This window comes from Balaenoptera physalus, assembly GCF_965194825.1.
Source record: "Balaenoptera physalus genome assembly, chromosome: 18".
Taxonomy (NCBI): Eukaryota; Metazoa; Chordata; class Mammalia; order Artiodactyla; family Balaenopteridae; genus Balaenoptera; species Balaenoptera physalus.
The window spans coordinates 5,104,443-5,127,308 of NC_138899.1; the positions used below are offsets into that span (position 1 = coordinate 5,104,443).

The 22,866-nt window shown below is 39.3% G+C and overlaps 1 protein-coding gene across 2 annotated transcripts in view; it reads right to left on the reverse strand.

The window, feature by feature from the left end:
• The window catches only part of LOC309647722 (uncharacterized protein), a 356,212-nt gene that overhangs the window by 60,969 nt on the left and 272,377 nt on the right, over positions 1-22,866 (reverse strand). The gene's annotated exons all lie outside the window — the stretch shown is intronic.

Consider the following 22,866-nt stretch of genomic DNA (forward strand, 5'->3'; position numbering starts at 1 on the left):
ATCTAAAGGTAACGTGAAAAGTTGAAAAGTAAAATGGGATCGAGAGTGAAGTTAGGTTACAAAGGCAGGCCCCAAATTCCTCTACACCCTGCTGAAGCCAGATCACAAACTTAGACTGAAATTTTCCAGCAGTCAGAAAACTGGGAGGGAAGGACCAGATGCAGGAGATACCGTGCTCCTAAGTTATAAGCAAAGCAGTTGCTAAAAAAACCCCCACAACTCTTCCTAATACCAAAAATCAGAAGACATTTCTCCTGTGGATTTTATATGATGAACATAATTCTCTGAGTAACAATAAATTTCAGGATGGCACCCTTTCAAAACCGGTCCTCATAACTCATTTGAGAAATATACCAGCGTGCTACAATAAAGACGATGGTCTAAAAGAGAAAATAGCATTCATATTTATAGTCTTCTGCTTTTCTAGAATATAATAAGACATTCATCTCTTCAAGAATGCATGTTACACTCTATGATAAATGAATAAAAGACGCCTTACGTGCAGAAATAAATGCAATCGACTTATATTTACCATGTGCTACACTCTTGCATTGTCCTTTTCATTATATCAAAAAAAGTGATTTTTAAAGCACTTAATCTTAATTTTGGTTCCCCTTCAAAACATTTTATCCATCAATAGATATGATTTTGAAAATACCTTCCATTGAAAGAAAGATGGCATCGTTTTTTTTTCATTTCTTTAATGTACAAAGATATTTATAATAGATACCATCAAGGTGACCTCATGCTTGCCTTTCTGGATTCATGGAAGTACAATCATAAAGGAATTCAGGGAGCAGATTCTAAATTAATTGGCAGTTTGAACTTTGAATGATCATTGCTTTGTGCCTGTTTGGGAAACATGATTGCTGGATTTAGAGATGGATAAGGACAAACTGCCCTGCTCTGACAAACCATTCTTCTGAGAAAATTGAACTGTTCTTTTTCCAACGGGGTAATGATACTTAATCCTTTGAGATGTAAAAACTCTATAAAAAGGCCTATTTACAGAGCACTCTGGTCAGCCGGTTAAAGAAAGTGAGCAGTGTTCTTAATGCACGGTAAATCGTTGCCCTATAGGGTTTTATCTGTCATACTAATCTCGAAAAGCATCCCCTATGGGACTGAAGTTACAAAGACTGTCAAGGCAGGCTGCCCGGCTCCGTCAGCGAATACCTGGAGCTTAGTACGTGAAAATGTTTAAAATACTTGGAAGAAAGCTTTCCCCTGCACATTAGTCTAGGCATACTCAGTGAACCCGATGTGAGATAATCCAAAACAATTCAGGTTCAACAAAGGTTGGGAAAATATTGTAGTAGACATAAAGCTTTGACAGAGAGCTTCTTTGATCTAAAGATTATACAATACACAGTTTCTAATCTGACAAATTTTGAGCTGCAGAGCACAGTATCTAAACATTCCTCTTTTGTCATAACAGTTTAATCCCTTAAGAATGTGATTTAAACCACTGGGGAGCAAAGGTTACCATGAGATTTGTATGAAAGGGGGAAAATGCCTCAGACACCTTGATAGAAGTATGTGAGGGTCATTAAATTATATAACAAAATGCTGCTTACGACGAGCCCTGCCAGGTCACCTCCAGTTCAAGGCATGCCAAGTGCCCATTTCTTTTCTTGCAATTAGGTAGAAAATGAAACAGTTCTCTCTCTCTCTCTCTCTGCTTTTCCCTTTCCCCTTTCATTTCTCTTTTTCTCTAGTTCAAGATTTAAATTCCCTTGATGTCACAAAACTAGTTATCTGTAGATGCCCCAGTAGCTACAACTAAACTCTTACTACAAGTTCTGCCAACTGTAATGACATGCTTTCCATAACGTATAGGTTTTACCAAAAATGCCTATATAGTATTTTAACAATAATACCTAAAGTTAAACACTGAATGGCCATCAATATAGACAAAATAAATACTTTTTTTTTTCACATGGGCCAAATGTACTTCCTTGTTCCTGCTGATGGAAGGAAGTCGGATGCCGGTGAACACGTGAAGGCAAAAGCATATTAACCAGTTATCCTAACCTTCTCACACTAGTCAGATGGAGCTGTGGTCCAAGTATGCTAAATATCTGACTGTCTATTCATTGATCATTAGGGACTTGGGTATGATTGATGCATCCCATGTGCTAAATGCCCCTCTTTGAGACCTGAATAGAAATAGATGATCAATGTTGTACTCACCTAGGCATCGGAGAAGTGGTGTTTGGCATTTAAGGATACAGATGGATATGACACCTCTGCTCTACCTACCACTTTTGGCTGTTGGGACACGGGTGGAGGAGAGGCTGGCTTCAGCAGAGAGACTGAGAGTTTCATTCAGTAAATGCGCTTCCCCACCCACACAAGTCCAGACAGTCTGGAAAGCCTAGGAAACAAGGCTTCTATTTCTCCCAGAAATGGAAAGTTAGGAGGGATCTTGCAACAGTACTGCTCCAACTAGCCAGACTTACGTATGTAAATGTCTATCTGCTTCAGGACACAGATATGCTTTTCCTAAATATTTTATAAGCAAATTAACCCATTAACTGAGCTTGCCAGACGACTAGTTCAACATCTGGTTTTCAGGACTGGGTACCAGAAAACACAGATACAAAAAAGGGGTGTGAGGCCCCCATACTTCAGGTTCTTGTCACTGGGAGGGTGGTGCAAAGGCCCTGGAAATGACACCGGAAGACACAGGCCTCCCTGGAGGTCCAAGCCCTTCATTAGGTGATCCAGAGGTGAGTGGAGATCGAAGAAGAGCTCTGCACTAAATCCCCTCCCCGCAGCGGGTGAGGACACAGCATTGGTTTGGGTGGGGAGCATCGGAGAGCATCCCTACAGAAGTTGGAAAAGAACCTACACCTCCCAGGGGTCAGATCAGGCCACAGGGTCACCTAGGCTGAGCCCAAGCAGAGCCGACCTCCAGGGCTGTGTAGAGGTCATTCATTCAGCATACACTGAACGTCCTGGAGCTCTTACAGAAACCGGGTCTCTGCCCTCACAGAGCACACGTTTGCTTTCCCAGCATCCGAGTATCAGTTCTCTCCTGACGGGCTGAGCCAATTTTTGCCAAAAGCCTGGCCCTCTCTACAGGCCACATGGATTTGTAGTTCTCGTTAAAATCCTGGTAAGAGAGACAAGCGCTATTCATTTTTTGTATCCCATGTAGCAGGGGGCACACAATTAGCATGCCACTATTTGAATACAATATAGTGTTCGTATAAGAAAAAATAGAAATTGCATTTAATGGAGTTTTCCTATCAAAGCTTGATTGGTGTTCTCTTATCAGAACCAAATACGCTCCTGTAGGTAAATGGTTTTCTATCTTTATCCTGTTAGTGATGTCATCTTCCTGCTACCTTCTACTTAAAAAAACATTTTAAAAGAATAGATTTGTTCAGAAGGATCGGTATTATCTCTTCTCTTAATGTTTGGTAGAACTTGCCTGTGAAGCCATCTGGTCCTGAACTTTTGTTTGTTGTGAGATTTTTAATCACAGATTCGATTTCAGTACTTGTAATTGGTCTGTTCATATTTTCTATTTCTTCCTGGTTCAGTCTTGGGAGATGGCACCTTTCGAAGAATTTGTCCATTTCTTCTAGGTTCTCCATTTTATTGGCATAGAGTTGCTTGTAGTAGTCTCTTATGGTCCTTTGTAATTCTGTGGTGTCCGTTGTAACTTCTCATTTTTCGTGTCTAATTTTGTTGACTTGGGCCCTCTCCCTCTTTTTTTTTCAAATGCATAGGACTAACAGCTTATTATGTCAGGGGACCTGGCTAAAATATTCAGCCATCAGGTGACCGGCCATTATTTTTAAGGACTCACGGAGGACACTGGTGAAGCACTAGAGGACTTGAAAAGGGCAAATGCAGCGTCTAGATTTAAAAATGGGATGAACAATGACCCTGGAACTTACAGGCATCAGCTTATTTTCCTCACCTGGAAAAACCAGAACAAATCATCCAAAAATCAATTTGCAAGGACGGAGGAGAGTGCCTAGTGCTAGATAATAATTCACAGGCCGTCATGGAGCAAAATGCTGTCAAAGTTTTATAATTTCTTCCTACGCCAGTGATAGCCTGGTAAATTAGAGGGCAGAAATGGCATCATATTTCTTCACTAATAAAGTTTACTGTCCCTTGTAACATTCCCATATCATCTGAGTAAATGTGAACTAGTACTGGAGGTCAAAAGAAAGTAACATGGGCACAGACATAATGGTGGTGTTTCACCGAAATATTAATCAATGAATAATTACATTTCAATTTTATAGCTTAATAAAGTGAGATTTTGTAAGCGGTCCCTGGGGATCTAGGACTATTTGATATTTTCAACTTTACCACGTGAAAAATAGACTATACTCTTGGTAGATGAACCAAGATAATTTAAGAGGTACAATTATCACCTTTAGTAATAGTATTAGAAATCAAAATAACATTGAAATAATAAAGTGAAGTTTAGCAGCATAGGGAAAGATACAAGGATATTTTTCTTGTTGAACAACAAGAAAGGAAATCTATAAAGAAAGGACCAAGAGGGAATTTCCAAGTATATATTAAAAAGAAAAAGAAAAATCTAGGATGTGAACTGAAATACATGTGGATAATTATTCAATAACAAAAAATTCATTATAAAAATAGATTTTGAGGAAAAGGGCTTTTTTTTTTTTTTTTAAAGAGCTCCTGACTTATTTATTTTTTCAATTACTTTTTAAATTTTTTTGGCTGTGTTGGGTCTTCATTTCTATGCGAGGGCTTTCTCTAGTTGTGGCAAGTGGGGGCCACTCTTCATCGCGGTGCGCGGGCCTCTCACTATCGCGGCCTCTCTTGTTGCGGAGCACAGGCTCCAGACGCTCAGGCTCAGTAGTTGTGGCTCACAGGCCTAGTTGCTCCGTGGCATGTGGGATCTTCCCAGACCAGGGCTTGAACCCATGTCCCCTGCATTGGCAGGCAGATTCTCAACCACTGCACCACCAGGGAAGCCCCAAAAGGGCATTTTTAAATGATTGAATTCATTATTTTACATTTAAAAATAATTATTCAACAAAAGAGGCTTCCAACAAAATTATGTAGGATTGAGTTAGAGAGTATCTGATTCATCAGAAATTCAGCATCGAACTCTGAGCCCTTTAGGAATGGAAAGTGGGACTTACTCATCTTGAAGGCCATGCCGGGGACATCGGGTTGTTTTTCCAGCAGGAACTGGGTGCACGTGACTTGGCTCGACTGAAGGCCTGCTTGCTCAGAGAGTTTATACAGGTAAGTTGTGCTTCTCAGTATGAAGATGCTGGTCCCAAACTGCTACCTGTCATGAGCTACACAGGTACTGAAATTGAGAGGCACTATTTTGACAGATTGATTTCATGTCTGTTAAATCCAGTAATTAAAACAAAAAATTTGAGGCTTTCTTATACTGTTAGTGGAAATGTAAATTGGTGCAGCCACTATGGAAAACAGTATGGAGGTGCCGCAAAACACTAAAAATAGAGTTGCCGTATGATCCAGCAATCCCACTCCTGGGCATATACCCAGACAAAACTCTAATTCAAAAAGATAAACGCACCCCAATGTTCATAGCAGCACTATTTACAATAGCCAAGACATGGAAGCAACCTAAATGTCCATCAACAGATGAATGGATAAAGAAGATGTGGTACATGTATACAATGGAATATTACTCAGGCATAAAAAAGAATGAAATAATGCCATTTGCAGCAACATGGATGGACCTAGAGATTATCTTACTAAGTGAAGTAAGTCAGAGAGAGAAAGACAAGTATCATACGATATCTTACATGTGGAATCTAAAATATGACACAAATGAACTGATTTACAAAACAGAAACAGACTCACAGACATAGAGAACAAACTTGTGGTTGCCAAGGGGAATAGACGGGTGGGGGAGGGCTGGATTGGGAGTTTGGGGTTAGCAGATGCAGACTATTATACATAGGATGGATAAACAAGGTCCTGCTCATTTATAGCACAGGGAACTATATTTAATATGCTGTGATAAACCATAATGGAAAAGAATAGGAAAAAGAATATATATATGTGTGTGTGTGTGTGTGTATAATTGAATCACTTTGCTGTACAGCAGAAACTAACACAACATTGTAAATCAACTATACTTCAATAAAATAAATTAAAAAAAAAATTGAGGCTTGTATTTTGTACATATATTCTTTTCTTTTCATTTTCCTAGCACTTCACTTCTTTGGTATTTTACAAATATGTGGTTTTGCCATGATTTGGAAATTTAAAAATGTGGCTTCTCATCACAGGTAGTTTGAGAAGAAAATGATACAGAGCACATAGAAAATTGGGAAAAATTAAGTTCTTTCATTATCTTAACATGGGTTTGGTTTATTTAAGACCATTTCCAGAAAACAGATTGCAATATTTGGAAAAATATTAAAAAGATTCCGAGTTATGAATATGCTTCACATGTAAGTAATAAGACCAATCGGTGAATTATAAATCTATGGTCGTAAAATGTTCTCTTTAAATACCTTTCTGCTTTGTGATAAAATCTTTCTAATCCTTCGGGGTCATTTTAAAGTGACCTCTCTTCCAGAACACTTAAAGCAAGCATATTTATTTTAGTGTCAATGGTCATGCTAATAATGCCTTTCCAATTCTTCATTTGAAGAGATTGTTTATTAAACTATCAAGCAATTCTGGTCCCAGCATTGTTTACTTCTAAGGTCAGTGCAGAATCAGTTGCTGGGGGCGATCCGTGATCAAAAGCCCTAAGTCCACACAGATTCTCTTTATTTCCCCTTATCTGCAGCCCCATCACTCTGTTACAGAGCACAGTTAAAAGAGTCTGACAGAGGACCTGGAGTGATCCTTCACACCTGTTTCTCTAGGTTTAGGGCTGGTGGGCATCCTCTTTTATCTACCAAGGGGGCACTTTTCATCAAAACCCACATCTTCCACACAGCACATTACAATAATACCTAATGGCAGGTTTCCCACATGCTAAAGACAATGAAAAGAACTATGAAGAAAAAAAAAAGAAATCCAAAGGTTGTTAGCCTGATGGGTAGAAGTTCATCTCATCTTTTCCGTCTATTTTCATTACACTCCTGTCCTTTGACATTCTCAGGGAATGACAAGGGGATGCGTTAACAATAGCGTTAACATGAAAATAATGTTGGTGATGTTAGTTGAAATATACATGCACCTACCAACCTAATGAACCATATGGATGGCTGGGCATTTGTCAGTGGGACCTTGTTTACAGCATCGTTTTAGAGGCTCCGTCGAGGTGGGTCCCTTCTCCTCTGTTAGGACCAGTCTTGAAGAGTTTCTCAGTGACCGTCCATGCAGCAGTCATGCAGGTCTGACCATGCAAAGAACAGAACCCTCTCCTAAGCGAGAAGCGAGGACCTCATTTCATTAGGGCTTGACTCCTGCCCAGCTACTTCAGGGGGTTACTCAGTTCCTCCTCAAAGGCTCATGAACAGAAGACTTACCCAACTCTGCAGCCCAGCATTCAAGGACCCTGAGGTTGTACAACTGTAACATTCAAGCCACCCCCAAGTCCACCCAGAAGCCCGAAATCTGCTCTGCCCTCCAACCTCCTGGATGCCTTGGCTCTTATACCATCACCAGCCTTCCTGGTCAGGACCGGGATGAGGCAACGTTCCTTCTACATACTCCTATGATGTTGTGCTTACACAGTTCTGAGGCATTTTTCACTTTGTGTTCACCTCCATGACCCCACAATAGACTCAGCTCCTTCACAGCCTGGAACGGTGCCCCTAGGTTGTCACAGAGACAGGCATGCAGCCAGCACCCAGGGATGCTGAGGAGGGGACTTTCTGAGCAGGGGCTCCTTACCCTCTGGTCCTGCACACTTCAGATGGAGTTGGCTGGGAGGGGTCAACTTCCATCCCGGATTCCGTCAGGAAACTGAAGGCCAAAGAACGACTCCGTGTCCCACGTCCTTCTCATCCTTTCCCACTTACCAAAATGTGGTGTCACTGCTCATTAGTTCTCTCCAGGGGACAGTCACTTAAACTGTCCCTCTGTGATTCCCTGTGCTTTCCCTTTGCTGTTACCCTCTCACAGATGACCTCCCTTCTACTAGTTTTCCTCGCCTTCTCTGAAATGTACTTCCCACGTCGTCTTCCTCTTCCTAGTCCTATCCAGAAGCTATGTCCCTCGTAGCCCTCTTTAGCAGCTGTGTTCCAAAGCCTCAGCACCAAGGAATCGAGCAATGAGGTGTTTTCCCTCCTAGCCTCCATACTCCTCCTTCACTCCTTATGTAATGTTTCCTGCTAGAATGTCCTGAAATCCTGCCACGTCATTGTCATCGCCAAAGCTCCTGGTTGGCTCTCCCGTCATTGAGGGCTTTGTCATAAGGGTGACAATGTTACTCTACACCCCAACTCCCACCAGCATCACGAACTTCTTTGGTATCCACGTGGAGTTCCCACGTGCTCACTTACCATGACCTCCATCTCCTTTCCCATTTCACTCACCCTCACTCACAACCAGACTTTGCTGCATCTCATCACCCAGAACTTCTTCTCTCCATCATATTCTCAACTCTGTGTTTCAATCTCTGACCAACAGATGTCAGTTCCCACCCCTTGGTACCCACTCTGTCTTCTCCACTCTGTCTTCTCCTAAGACTCCACGTTCTCCGTTCCCACCTCTTCTCCTCGTTACTTTGATCTTTACGGCTTCATCTCCTCTCCACCTGGTTTAGTCTCTACGTGTGACCACCTGAACTACCTTTCACCAGAGAGCCAGGTAAGTCATCCATGCGTTGAGTAACAGAAAGAAGAACAAGGAAGACCCCACCAATATGGCATCAGATGTTCACTGATTACAGGCGAGCTAGCTACTGCGTAGACCTCTGGGTAAAGCAGGGCACACACTGCTTCCCATTAGCCCTTTAACGCCCTTTTCTAGACCTTTGTTTCCTCAGCATTGAAATGAGAGAACTGAAATAGATTAATCCTTTCTAATCTATTCTATCTACCTTTCTCTACCTTCCCTTTCTGCCATAAACTCTAATTTTCAAAGGAAATCTTATTATGAAACCCCCAAATATAAAAAAAAAAGATGAAAGTAATAAAAAGGACCCTCAGGCAGCATACATTTTAATTGTTTGGCAAAAATAAATATTTAATTTTTATAGCCCCAGAAACACCTGGGTGTAGCCCAGGGCTGTATAGAACTCATTTTGAAAACTAGTGTGTTATACCTGTGGGCTACAGCCTTTATAATAAAATTAAAAAAGGCAAATTGCAAAGGAGTATATTTAGTATAACTGCATTTATACATATATATACATGCACTCATGTATATATACATTATGTGTATATATACATATATATTCTTAAATATACATAGAATATTTCAGAAAGAACAAATATAAAAATTAACAGTGATTTCCTCCAAAGACCAGGAATAGTGTATGAGGAATTTCATTCTCCAATATGGTTGAATATTTTTTTACCATAATCATGTGCTATATTTATAATTTTAAATAAAAGAGGTGGTTAAGAGATTTAAGGTTCTCTGAGGTATCCTTCAGCTCTAAGGTTCTGTGGTTTTGTTTCCTGTAACCTGTGAGTTAATCTCCCTTCTTTTCCAGTATTTGCACATATCAAAAAATTGCTTGTGAAGAAAGCAATTTGCACATATCAAAAAATTGCTGCTCTAAAAATCAAGAGTTGTTTCTAGAAAGGAATGTTCCATCAGAAGTCCTTATGAGTGGAAGTGTGTCCCCCTAAAAAGGCATGTTGAAGTCCTGTCCCCCAGTAGCTCAGAATGTGACATGATTCGGAAGTTGGGTCATTGCGGATGGAATTACTCAGGTTAAGATGAGGTCCTACTGCAGTAGGGTGGGTTCCTAATCCAATATGACCAGTGTCCTTACAAGACACAGAGAGAAGCGTCCACATGAAGACAAAGATAGGCAGGGAGGATGCCCTGTGAGGCCGGAGCAGAGAATGGAGTAATCTGGCTGCAAGTCAAGGAAGGACAAAGATTGACAGCCGTCACCAGAAGCTAGGAAGAGGTAAGGAAGGATTCTACTCAGAGACTTCAGGAGAAACCACTCTGCCAACACCTTGATTTGAACTGCTAGCTTCCAGAACTGTAAAAAGATAAATTCCCGTTGTTTTAATCTACCCAGTGTGTGTTACAGCGACCCTAGGAAACTGATGCATAAGCCTACCCTCTCAGGAAGGCCTATCTCCATACCTTTATCATTTCCCACTTTGCTGCCCACCCTACCCACATGCTGAACAGTTGTCATTGACCCAATAAAGAAGACAGTAAGTGGTCTTTTGTAATCAGCCCACAGACTCAAATTCAGAAAGAAGAGTTAAACTCAAGGATCAAATCATCCTATGTCTGGGATTGAACCATGTGATATATGATAATATAACAACTACAAAAGGAATGACATTCATCACATTGCTTTCTTTGAGAGCCAACTGAATATATAGTGAGATTGATTAGATTTCCCCTCAACTGTCAGTAAAGAAATGGAATTGAGCCACGAATATTTTACATCAAGAAAACGTCAATTCAGAGAGAGCCTCCAAAACTAAACACCTAACAAAAATCTGGAGTTGATCCCCCAAGACAAAGTGCATTGGATTTGTTTTAACTGCAAAATGTTGTCCACATAATCCTTAGGCAGCATTATTTTTCCACCATAATAAGTTTCTGGTATTAGACCATATTCTATTCTAATTTGTCATTAAGAATAAAATAACACTTCATTTATGAGAGGAAGATTCCAAGGATAACTTCAGTGCAATAGAGACACCCACACAACTGACCTAGAATCATCTCCAAAGCTGTTACAATAGCTGTTTTTGAACTTAGCCAAAAAAACTCATGATTTCCCATCCAAAAAAAAAATCACAGCTTGGCCTCTGGATCCTATGATTAGTCAGTTTTCAGATTTAACCTTTTCTTTTTTGTAGGTAGCTTTTCTTTCTAGCAAAATTTTAATCTTCTGGTGAAAAGCATTTGATGTGTGAAATGGTCTCTGACCCAAACAAAGGTATTCACAATCAATGCATTTAATGAGCTCCTGCTGTATACAAAATATTTTAGTCTTCATGGTTCTAGATACAAAAGCAAAATGAATACCATCCCTTATTTTATCAAAGCTCACCAATCTTACAGATATGTATATTGATAAATACATATCAATAAATCCAAAATAAAGAAAAGTCAGCTTCTGCCCCAGCAATAGACCCACCCCTGAGATCCCTTCAAGATATTCATACCAGGATTAACTCTTCCTCTGGAACCACTAAGTAGTTAGGTATCAATCACTGTATGTCAATCACTCCTAATGCAGGTGTGCTTTCAACATTGCCTTATGTGGACAAAGGTGACAATCATACCCATGTTAATAAAAAGAATCACCTCCCCTGCTCTCATCCAACACCTCCACTTATTTGGGTCAGCTCCTCTGCCCCACCCCTCCCCTGGTGACTGGATAGGTTTGTTGAGCCCTGGTTTGAACTAAATTTCAGATTATTATCCTCCACTATTTCTATCTGCATGTGGCCCCTTCGTGTCTGCCTGGGTGGGGAAGGAGGAGAAAATAAGGAAATGCAGTAAAAAGTGAAACTAGAAAATTAGGTAAGAGACAAGTTGTAAAAGGCATTATATGCCAAATGAGAATAATTTGATTAGAATCTTCCTTTTGAAGCAATTGCTCAAATCCAATATATTGCTAACATGCTGACACCTGCTCCCATTTCTGTGCCAGAACGTCATAGGTATCAAATTTTGCAAATTATTTATTTGCTATACAAATTTAACTACAATCAATATTATTCCCATAAAAATAGACTTTCTCAAGTTTGAGTAGTATATGAAATTTTTTTTAAAAAAGCAAACAAACTTCTAATGACTCTCCAGTGTTGACCAATCATTTTCATTATAAAGTTACCACGGCAGGTTGAAAAATGTTACACCTCCCTCTCCCCTACCAGCACCACCACCAAAGATAGCCACTTCCTATTTCCTGGAACTTGTAAATGTTACCTTAGATGACAAAAAAGGGGGATGGTGGTTTGGAGATGTGATTAAATTGAGGATTTTAGATGGGGGTAACCATCCTAGATTATCTTAGTGGGCCTTACATGCAATCCTCACAGGAAAGAGGCACAGGCTGATTTGACACACAGCAGAAGAAGGTGATGTGAAGACGGAAAAAAGAAGGACTTGAAGATGTGACCACAAGCCAAAGAATACTGGCCACCACCAGCGGCTGGAAGAGGTAAGGACCAGATTCTCCCCTGGAGTCTCTGAGCAGAGAGTGGTCCTGGTGATACCTTGATTTGGGCCCAGGGATAGAGATGTGGGACTTCAGATCTCCAGAGCTATGGAAGAGTAAATTTCTTTTGCTTTAAATCACCAAGTTTGTGGAAATTTGTTATAGCAGCCTTAGGAAACTAATATAGTTACCAATTGTTTTTATTATAAAATTGATGTTCAAACATCAAACAATTTATAAGTTCTTTATTTTTATGCCGATAATACATCAGTAAAATCCCAACTAATTTATAAATTAAATAAAAAGAAAACTATATAACCAATAGAACTCAATCACAGCAGGAATGTAACACGAATGATGATTACAAAAATTAAGCCACCGTGTGCAATAGGAATACAGCTCTCACAGCCATGGTCCAAGTTCTAAGTTTCACCTGCCTAAACTACCAGGTACTATGTGCTGACTTCAATCTCCCACCACTTTTCTCTAGTTGAACTAACTGCTGAAAAACTTCACAGAAACTCACTGGGCTAATTATTTAATTTTCATATATACAGTCTTTGTCCTTTTCTGATTAGCATTTGAAATTCAAATAGCACTAATTGGCAACAATGAAAGGGTAAACCTAGAAGCCAATTTGGGCACTGAAGTTGGGAGTCAGTAATATTTGTAGGTAATCACCTAAATCAGAGCTGCTTAAACTTCAGAATGTAGCAACAAATCCCTAGGTATCTTATTGAAATGCAGATTCACAGGCCTGGGTGGGATCTGAGAGCCTAGCAAGTTCCCACCCAGGTGATGTCAATGTTGCTGGACCATAGTTTGAAGAAGAAAAAAAAAAAAAAAAAGGATCTAAATGACCCATCTGGAATGTGCTTATTTTAAATTATTTTATATCATGATAAAAATATTTTAAAATCTTTTAGTAGGTTTATGGAACTCTCACATCCACCCCTAGAAACACATCGTGTGCGTAACACTTGCCTTGGTTGGGATGGATACATGATGCCGTGTTAGCAAACAGCCCTGGAATATCAGTGCTTAACACATAAAAAATGCACTTCTTTTACACGCCAAGACCACTGCCTATGAATTAAAGTGCATTCAATGGTCTCTCTCCAACAGCAGCTCCCCAAGCTCAGGGGTCCAGGTTTTACCTCTCAATATGGTGCCATCTGCAATTCTCATAACCTATCTACTTTCTAGAACTAGTCACATGGTCCCGCATAACTTCAAGAAGGTTGGGAAATTTGGTGGAGCTCATGGATATTTAGGGAGCAGTAAATATCTCTGCCAAAGTACTAACTTATAATAATGACTCTCTCAATTACTTGCATTCAAATAATTTTATATGAGAGAGAAAGAGCAGAAATTACAGGGAGCTCTCACACAATTGGGCTTGGTCATAGTCAGCTTATCCATGACACAGCTACAGTAAAAACATTCACTATTATGGAAATAGGGCTAATACTATTATCTAACAGTACTAATGCTAAGATTAATTTGTTATATTATCTTACCTTCTAATTTTGAACTATAGATAATTTAGGAAGAAAAAGGGGTCCATTCAAAGGGCATTCACATCTGCATTGTACCTGGGTTAGATTAACTCTATAAATATATCATTCAGTTTAACAAAATCAAAGGTAAACAAAGTCATTATTTTTGTGAAATTGGCAATATTGCATTTATATTACAGATCACATGTAAAAGTATGTAAATTATATACCTTTTAAATTAAATAAGGATTTGTATAGTTATTGTTTAATAGTATATACCTGAGTTTTAAAAATTTGTATAATACATGTTACTGAGATCTGGAAAAAGCTCAAAACTATGTTTTAAATCTTTTTTTATTGTAAAATATAATATAAATACAAAAAAGCACTAAAGCATAAATGGATATTTTAGAATTAGTTTTACATAAAATTATTTTGTTAAAAATATATGTTTGATCAAAAGACAGGCCCACATTCACAAGGGAACATGATATGTGATAGATATGGCATTGCAAATCAGTAGAAATATGATAAACCCCTCAAAATACCTACAAAGATCATTGTGCAAATACTAATGATGAAACTAGATCTTTCTCTCAACCATATGTGCACACACACATACACACATTTTCATTTGGATTAAGATTTTTAATACTAAATAAACTTTAAAAATAGAAGAAAATATAGGGTATATGCCATTGTTGATGAACAGCTTTTAAGTAAAGCTCATACACATACAAAATGAAATACTAAGGTCTGATAAAGTTGGCCTAATTAAAATTAGATGTTCAAACAAACTGCTATCAACAAACAACACAAATAAAGTGAAAACAAAGTATATACTGGAAGAGAATATTTGTAACCTATGTAACACATATACCTATGAGAGATTAGAATATAGAATATGTTACAAGTTAATGAAACAAACAAACAGCCCAATGAAAGAGTGGGCAAAAGTTGTGAACATTATGCCCTGCAGAGAAAAGAAAATCAGAATAGCTAGTAAACATATGAATATACTCCTGCAACATCATTAGGAATCAGGGGAATGCAATTAAACCAATGATGAAATTCGATTTCAATTCCTCAGACTGGAAAAACTATTAATCATTCTGTACGTGACAATGAGAAAAGAAGAAACTCTGATATAGTACTACTGGGTGATCTGATACAACCGTCTGGAGAGCAATATTATCTGGAGAGCAGAAGAGGTGTATTCACTAAATGGAGGCGTTCCTCTGGATTGCAAACTTTCTCTGCTCTAGATTAGAAGGTCTACCATATGTACACGAGGATATTCACAAGGATTTTTGCTGCAGCGGTGTTTGTAGCAGTGAAATAATGAGAGAATTGGAACAAAGTTACTATCCCCTACTAGGGGAATACACAAATAGATGGGTTTATTCAGATACTGGAATCCCATAAGGCCAGTTGATTAAGTGAACTGTATCAACATGTACCAATATATGTTGATGACAAAAAAAATAGGGTGCAAAAGGGTAAATATAGTGTGATACAATTTCAGTAAAAATGTAAGCAGGATAATCATATAAATTGCTTATAATACAAACACAATAGGGGTACAAACATATGCACAGTAATGATATACAGAACTTTAGCCTCTAGAGAGGAAGAGAAGGAAATGGAAGGAAGCCCAGTTTTAGTTGTCTCCTTTTTTCCTCTTTAAAACAAAGAGGAGAACTCTGAAGCCAGTGTAACAAAATGTCCACATCTGGTAGATCTGGGTGGTCGATACATGGATATCGGTTATATTATTTTCATTGCTTTTCAGTATGTTTGACTTATTTCCTATAAAAATAAAAATGTTTAAAATCAAAATTGCCAATTTATTTATTTTTCCAGTTAAATGACATTTTTTATATCTTCGAATGGCTGATTTCATTACTTTCATGTTTTAAAATATTTTAACGACTATCACACCAAAAAAACGCAGCAATATTTGCTTTTTTTCTGCATACAATTGCGGGGTAGCAAGGTGACTATTTGGCTTTGTCCATGTCAGTGTGTTGCTTACGTGACAGTCAGAGCACATGAAAGACTGAGAACTTCTGGCGTAGAAAGATAACTCTGATAGCAGAATCCAGGATGGAAAGAAACAGAGTCAAGAAGCAAAGATATTAGTTGTAATAGACTGAGCGAATTTACGAAGTTCTAGCGGGGGGGGGGGGAGCGCAAAACTGAAGGTTAAAAAAGAAAACCAATTTTAACAGCAAGTTCAGCAAGATTCGACAATTAAATCAATGTGGAGGGAGGTGTAAAACATCACCGTGAGATTTTACGTCTGCAAGGAGGTGACATTAAGATATGGGAAATTTAGCACTTGTAAATGGAGAAGATGGTGAGTCCTGTTTGGGACATGCTGGATTTCTTGTGACTCATTTGAAAACACAACATGGTTTTCTAACGTGACTACGTGTCACCAGAATAACCTGGAATTTAGGTTGCTAGTGGGTCGTAAATCTGCTGCGCCCCGTAGGAAGCAGGAGATGCCAGTTCACAAACATGAGGAGGTAGGAAACAGTGTGGGAGGAGGTCCCCCTGAGGCTCTTTTGCTTGATTTCCAAGCTATTTCATAAGAGTGCAGGTGTTATTATCATGTTTTAATAAAGGTGAACCAGGCTGTATTGCTTACTTTAAAATACATTATACACTACGAAATGACTTTTCTGTGGTTCGTTTTGCTTGCTGTCTTTTCTGGGGTCTCCAGAGTGAAGCCCAACTTCCCTGTTTCTATACTATCACCATCAACAAGGTTTGCTTACCCCTGTGTCTGAGGATATAGGGCATCTAACCACTGGTCTACACAGCCCAGCCAGCTTTAACCACCCCCGCTCCCTCACTCCCCGTGCCACCTAAACACCCACATTTCCCAAGAGAAATTCTCTGGCCTGGTCTAGAATATTCCAATCTGCAGAATTTCAATAGCTTCATGACATTCTGCTCTTTGTCAAGAATATCCAGAACATGCCTATAAATCTCTCGTATTATGCATGCTAAAATGGAGGGAAATTTTTTCATTTCTTCTATCATTCCAGCTTAAAGTTTCCCTACCTTGAGTACAACTCTGAAAGACAGGAATATGAAACATTATTTTGGCTCAGAATTATTTACTCAATAAGTATTAGTGCCAGGAAAAAATCTAGACACTGAGCTATAGTAATAAATTTTAAATGATTAAAAATATGTACCCTTATAGGGTTTATATATTTTTTGGAGTATAGTGTATTAAAGATACATAAGTAAAATATCAAGTAAATCACTAAACTAAAGCAAGTACAGAGACTAGGTATTCAGGAGAGTTTACAGTTTTCATTGGAGTTTGTCAGGGAAGGACTCAGAACACAGAATTGAGCAAAGACCTCTGAGATGTAGGAGAGTTTACATGCAGCTAATTAGCAGATGAGTGCTCCAGGCAGAAAGCACAGCACGTGCAAAGGCCCTGAGGTAGGGCTTCCTCGGGGGTGAGAGGTACAGCAGTGAGGCAGAAGTATCTGGAAATAGAGTGAAGGAGAGGGAGAATCTTGATCAAAACGCTGTTAGAGGGTGGGTGTAGACCTACAGGGTCACTGAGACCACAGTAAAGGCTTTGCCTTTTACTCAGAGTGAAATGGGAAGACACTGAAGGATCTGACTAAAAGGATATGATTTAGGCTGCTGTGTTATAAACACACTGTAGGGTTAACAACAGAAGCAGAAGACCTACTAGAAAGTCTTTGAAATAATGCACAGAAGAGATGATAGTAAATTAGCCCTTGAAATTGGCAATGGAAGAGTAGTATTTTGAAGGTAGATTCAAATTTTACTGATGGACTGAATGCAGACTGTGAGTGAAAGAGAAAAATTAAAGATGAATCCAAGGTTTCCTGACCCAAGCAGCCTAGAGGATGAATTTGCCTTTGGCTGTAGTATGGAAGAAGAAAGAGGACGTGGGCTTGAAGTCAATCAGGTCTTTACATTCAAGATCAGAGACACCCAAGTGACCATGTGACAGACTGTTCATCCAATTCTGGTGTCCAAGGAAGATTGGCTGAGTGTGAGTTACACGGTGCAGGGCAAGGCCACATAGGTCTTCAGCAGGTTGGAAGGGCAGCCTCTAGTACTTGATCTTCTTTGTGGTCAGCGGTAAAGAATGACTTCCTTATCCTTTCCTGCTGTTGCTCAGAGATTCTCCTGCTCTCTCATGATTATCTCCTGGACAGAAAGTCCACAGGCACCTGTGTGAGGGCATGTACACACACACACACACACACACACACACACACACACACACACACACCCCTTCCTGGGACAAATAGTCATTTTCCAAAAGCAGAATAGTCAAGTTCCATTTGTAAGAAAAACTACCATTCCTCTAAGTACAGAAGGTGAGGAGTGTCATGCCAGTCAATTTATATTTTAAGCAAGAGAACGCTTAGAGTATTGGTGTGAAGCAAGTTTTCCCCAGCGACTCTCAGTAGGCCCATGTTTCATATCTGCTAGATTCCAAAGCCCACAAAGCAACCCCTCCCAGAGTAAAGGGGGAGGACCCCAACACAAATTCTTGCTCACACCTCAGGATGTGAAAGTGTTTACTGTTATACTGACTAAGAAGTCAGCTTTCCACTTTAACCAACTGCGAGCTTTATTCTACATCAAGCGCTCTATGTTAACAACTGAAAAAAAAAAACCTCTTAAAACACAACCTGATTATTTTATTCAGTATAATAATTTAAAGCTGATACTAACTGAATCTCAAAATAAGGTACTGAGAACACGTTTGGATACTGAAAGAGAACTACCCTGGAATTCAAACGCTGAAGTGGACTTGAAGTGTATTATTCCAAACCTTGCCCAGAAGAGAGACTTTAAAAAGAGTTTCGGAGTCGAGGCTCTGCCTCCCTGAAATTCTCTTCACCTTCTTGTTGTTGGTTGTGACCGGGTAGTTCCTTCATGGGGGCCTCCCATTCTCTCATTTCTTCCTGCTTTCCTTCTTTCGGAGATGGGATAAGATCAGCCCTCCATGTTTCTCCATTCTTAGTGACAATTCATTTCTCATTTCTTAATCTCTCTTCTAACGCTCTTTCTAATTCCTTCTAAAAAGGTAATGAGTATAAAGGTTTTCACACTTTCTACACAATAAGGAACTCTGTTATTTGTCTGTGCTTTCCTTCCTCCCTCCCTCCCTCCCTTCCTTCTTTCCTTCCTTCCTTCCTTTCTTGTATCTCTGTTGAAAAGACTTCCATTATCCTCATGCGAGTGGGAGATATTTGAAAGTGCTAAAGGACTACTTGTTAATAATATTCTCAAGCTAATGCTGTCAAAGCTGTGTACATGTTCTTTTTTACTTTTAATAGAGCACTTACTTATTGTCAGGCATTCCTATGTGCAAAGGTATATAAGGAATGGTCACCTTCTTGAAAAGGTGCAGAATCTAGTGGTGGAGAGACAGATATACATGTAAACAAATGCACCTTGTCAAAAATATTTTTATAAAAAATATGTAATATGGGATTAGAGAAAAATTGAATGCAGCTTTCAGAGAAAGTCTACAGTCAGATGAAATGTCTGTGCTGAGACACTAAGTAGGCATCTCCAGGGGGAAAGGGCATCCACGCAGACGGAAGGGTCCACACACAGGCAGAAGTGTGGACCAACATGACATTTGGGAAACGTTCAGTGACCTGGTGGGGACTGAAATAAAATGGGATTGGGAAGGAGGAGGTAGATGGAATCTGGCCTCCTACCCAGATGGCGAAAAACTTTGCAGGCTTAACTATGTGCCCTGGAGTTTATCCACCTGACAAAAGGGGGCCCGTGAAGGACTTTTAAATTAGGAAGTATTACAAGGTCATTCTGAACTGGTGCTGTAAGAGAAGGGGGCCGTTGGGTGGTGACACCATGTCTGGTATACCAGATGCCCAGCAAGGTTTCCCACCCTTTCCTCAGGACATACAGCTCTGAAACTTGACCCTGATTTTTTTTTTTCTTCTATTATCCCCTCAGTGATATACTTTTCAGAGAACTACCTTTTATTAAAACAAGACAAAATAAAACAAAGCACACATTTTATTCTACTTAAATGTCCTTTGGAAATGAATTGATAATAATTGGCATATAAGTGTCATAAATATCTTGACAAAATTTAATTGCTTTTAGTGTCAATTGGGGACACATGCCATTTTTGTGTTCAGTTCTAGGTTTTCACCCTTCCTCGTGGAGAGCGATAATATTTGACCTGACAGATTCTCGCATCAATACAACCTGAGGTCAATGGAAAGCATTTTATGGGTGCAACGTGAGTTGGGGAAAAGAAGGAAGGGGGAAAAGGAGTGTATTTGTCAGATTTCTCCAGAGAAACTGAACTAATAGGATATGTGTCTGCACAGAGAGAGATTTATTTTAAAGAACTGGCTCACAGGACAATGAGGGCTGGCATGTCCAAATTCTGCAGGGTTGCCCACAGGCTGGAGACCCAGGAATACTCAATGTTGTAATCCAAGTCCAAAGGCTGTCAGGCTGGAGAATTTCCCTCTGGCTCAGGGGAGGCCAGTCTTTTATTCTATTCAGGCCTTCAACTGATTGGACGAGGCCCACCCACTTCATGGAGGGTAATCTCCTTTACTCAAAGTCCACTGACTTGAATGCTAATCTCATCCAAAAACACCCTCACAGAGACATTCAGAAGAACATTTGAGTATACAGCTGGGCACAGTGGCCAGCCAAGTAGACACATAAAATTAACCATCCCAAAGATGAATATGAAAGGTAGAGAAGAGGGTGGAAAGTGTCTGTAAATTTGTATCCTGTTGTGTCCAGTCTGACAGTGCTGGGGCACACATGAAGCAGGGTCGATACGCTAAAGTAGGTTATGCATCAATAAAGTATAATATTATTTTAGTTTTTGAGTTAGCTTGAAGTTTAAGATAAAAGCAAACTTTCTTCCTACCTGATTCTCTGTAGATGCTGTAGAAATATACTATTGCTAGGCTAACTTTCCATAGCATGTAGAGAAATACTTTTGAGGTGGCTTTTCAGAACACACATACTTTCTATGTTATGTCTGTGAAAAATAAAATATTTTTGCTATCTTAACAGGTCATGAAAATTGCCATGGGAAGGTTTCAGCCATGCTATCCAGCCAGGCCTTGCTCCAATCCCCTGTCATGTACTGGCATGGCCCATGTGGCTTTAAAACGCTTTTTAAGCTATATTTAGAGCTTCTCAGAATATAAAAATTGGATCATACATTCCTTTATTTTTATGCTCAGTTTTCCACTTCATCCCTCTAGCTTACTTTCCACTTTAAGAAATACCTCCTATCAGAAATCTGTCATATCTAAAGCTTTCCTCCCTCACCCTTCAAGGCAGTGAGGGATCTTCCAAATTATTCACCTTAAATGATTCTCCTTTCTCCACATCAGGCTGGCTGACCCAGAAGAACTCAAGTTCTGACAAAGAGGAGGAACATTCAGGCTTTAGTTTTGTGATTTCTATACGGTAGGGACTTCCTGGAATCAAGGTGATGACTTAAAGATGACCCTGACGCTCACGTGTTCACAGAGCCAAGGGGACAATCTGGAAATATTTCAAAAGAAAATTGGGAAAGTTTCCTGTACCCAGATTGACACTTGATTAGGGTGGGATGTCTTAAAGTAGCACATGAGGGAGGTAAAAGAGTCTCTTGGAAACAGGAAGTTATTTAAGAAAAGAAATTAAAGGAGGTCACTTCCGGTAACCCCTACGTGCTGATCAACGGGATTAGGACGATGTTCAACCTTCGGAAAGATCAATAGTACAGTGTTCTTAACTTGCTTTATTTTTTTAACTCAGGAGTAGATTTCACTTTTCCTTGATTCAAGAGTATGTAATGGCCAATTAGCAGGAAAGGTGAAGGTGAAATTAAAACTCTGTAAAGAGGTTTTTTGCCTGTGAGAATGTAGAGAACTCTTAGACAGATGAAGAATGAGACAAACTCAATTACTTAAATAGCATCTTTAGTAACTGATGAGAAAGGGCATTCTGCCAATTTTTACTTGAGATTTTAGAGAAAAATGAACTTTCTTATTCAATATAATCATTTTGAAGATTTCTTGACTACGAAGAAAAGTTTCTGAAAGATTTTTGAACATGGAGACCATTTAAAAACACATAAAAGGTGAGTTGATAGACGAATTGTTCTTAGTCCCCCCTTTGTTTTTCTGGAAAGCAGTGCTCAGGATGTGAAGGTGAATAAATATATCTATCTACTGGGGAAAATGTCAAGAAATTGCCATCAAAATCCTGGAATTTTAATTTAAAAAATTAAGAGACTATAAACTGCCTTGGTTTTCCTATCTTTGATGTCTTCTCGTATTTTAGCTTGACTCCTTTAAAGTGGAACTATATGTAAATTACCGAGATTCAGAACTTTTTGATAAATTCACAAAAATCAAATAAATTCATCAAAACTCATGACATCTGACCCCATAATAATTGTGGAACCAATAGCAAATGGTCCACAGGTAAAAACATTTAAAAAATGAGTGGCCAAGAATGATAATACGCCTGCCGATACATTTGCCTCCACTGCTGTAAAGGGGAGCAGTGTATAGGCACAGGGCCACATTCCGAAGAATATGTGGGTACTTCTCCAACACTTGATTTGTCCAGCCAAAGCTAGCCTAGTTCCCTTCACATTTTTTCTGTGGTTTCTTTCATGGATGGTCTGGGACTGATGGTTACATTACCTTTATCTTCATTTACCTCTGAATTGTTCAACTGAAGAAAAAAGTTCTCTCTATTGCATCAAGAGTAGCACTCAGTCCTACTGGCAAAAAATGCCATAAAGTGATGAAGAAATAATGTTTGCCAATTTCAACAGATCCTTGATGCTAATGATCAGATCAACACAATGTATTCTCTCTTCTTCCTCTCTCTCCCTTTCTCTCTCCTTCTCTTTCTCTCTCTCCCCACCCCACCTTACTCATGTTTCTGAGTGAACATTTGGTTTGGTCTTTGACCTTAACCAAGAAAGAAATCACTACTCAGCTAATAAATAGCTACTGGTAGCAATTTCCCTTCATGAGAGGGAAAGTTCTCTTAAACCAATAGCAAAGGGGAAGA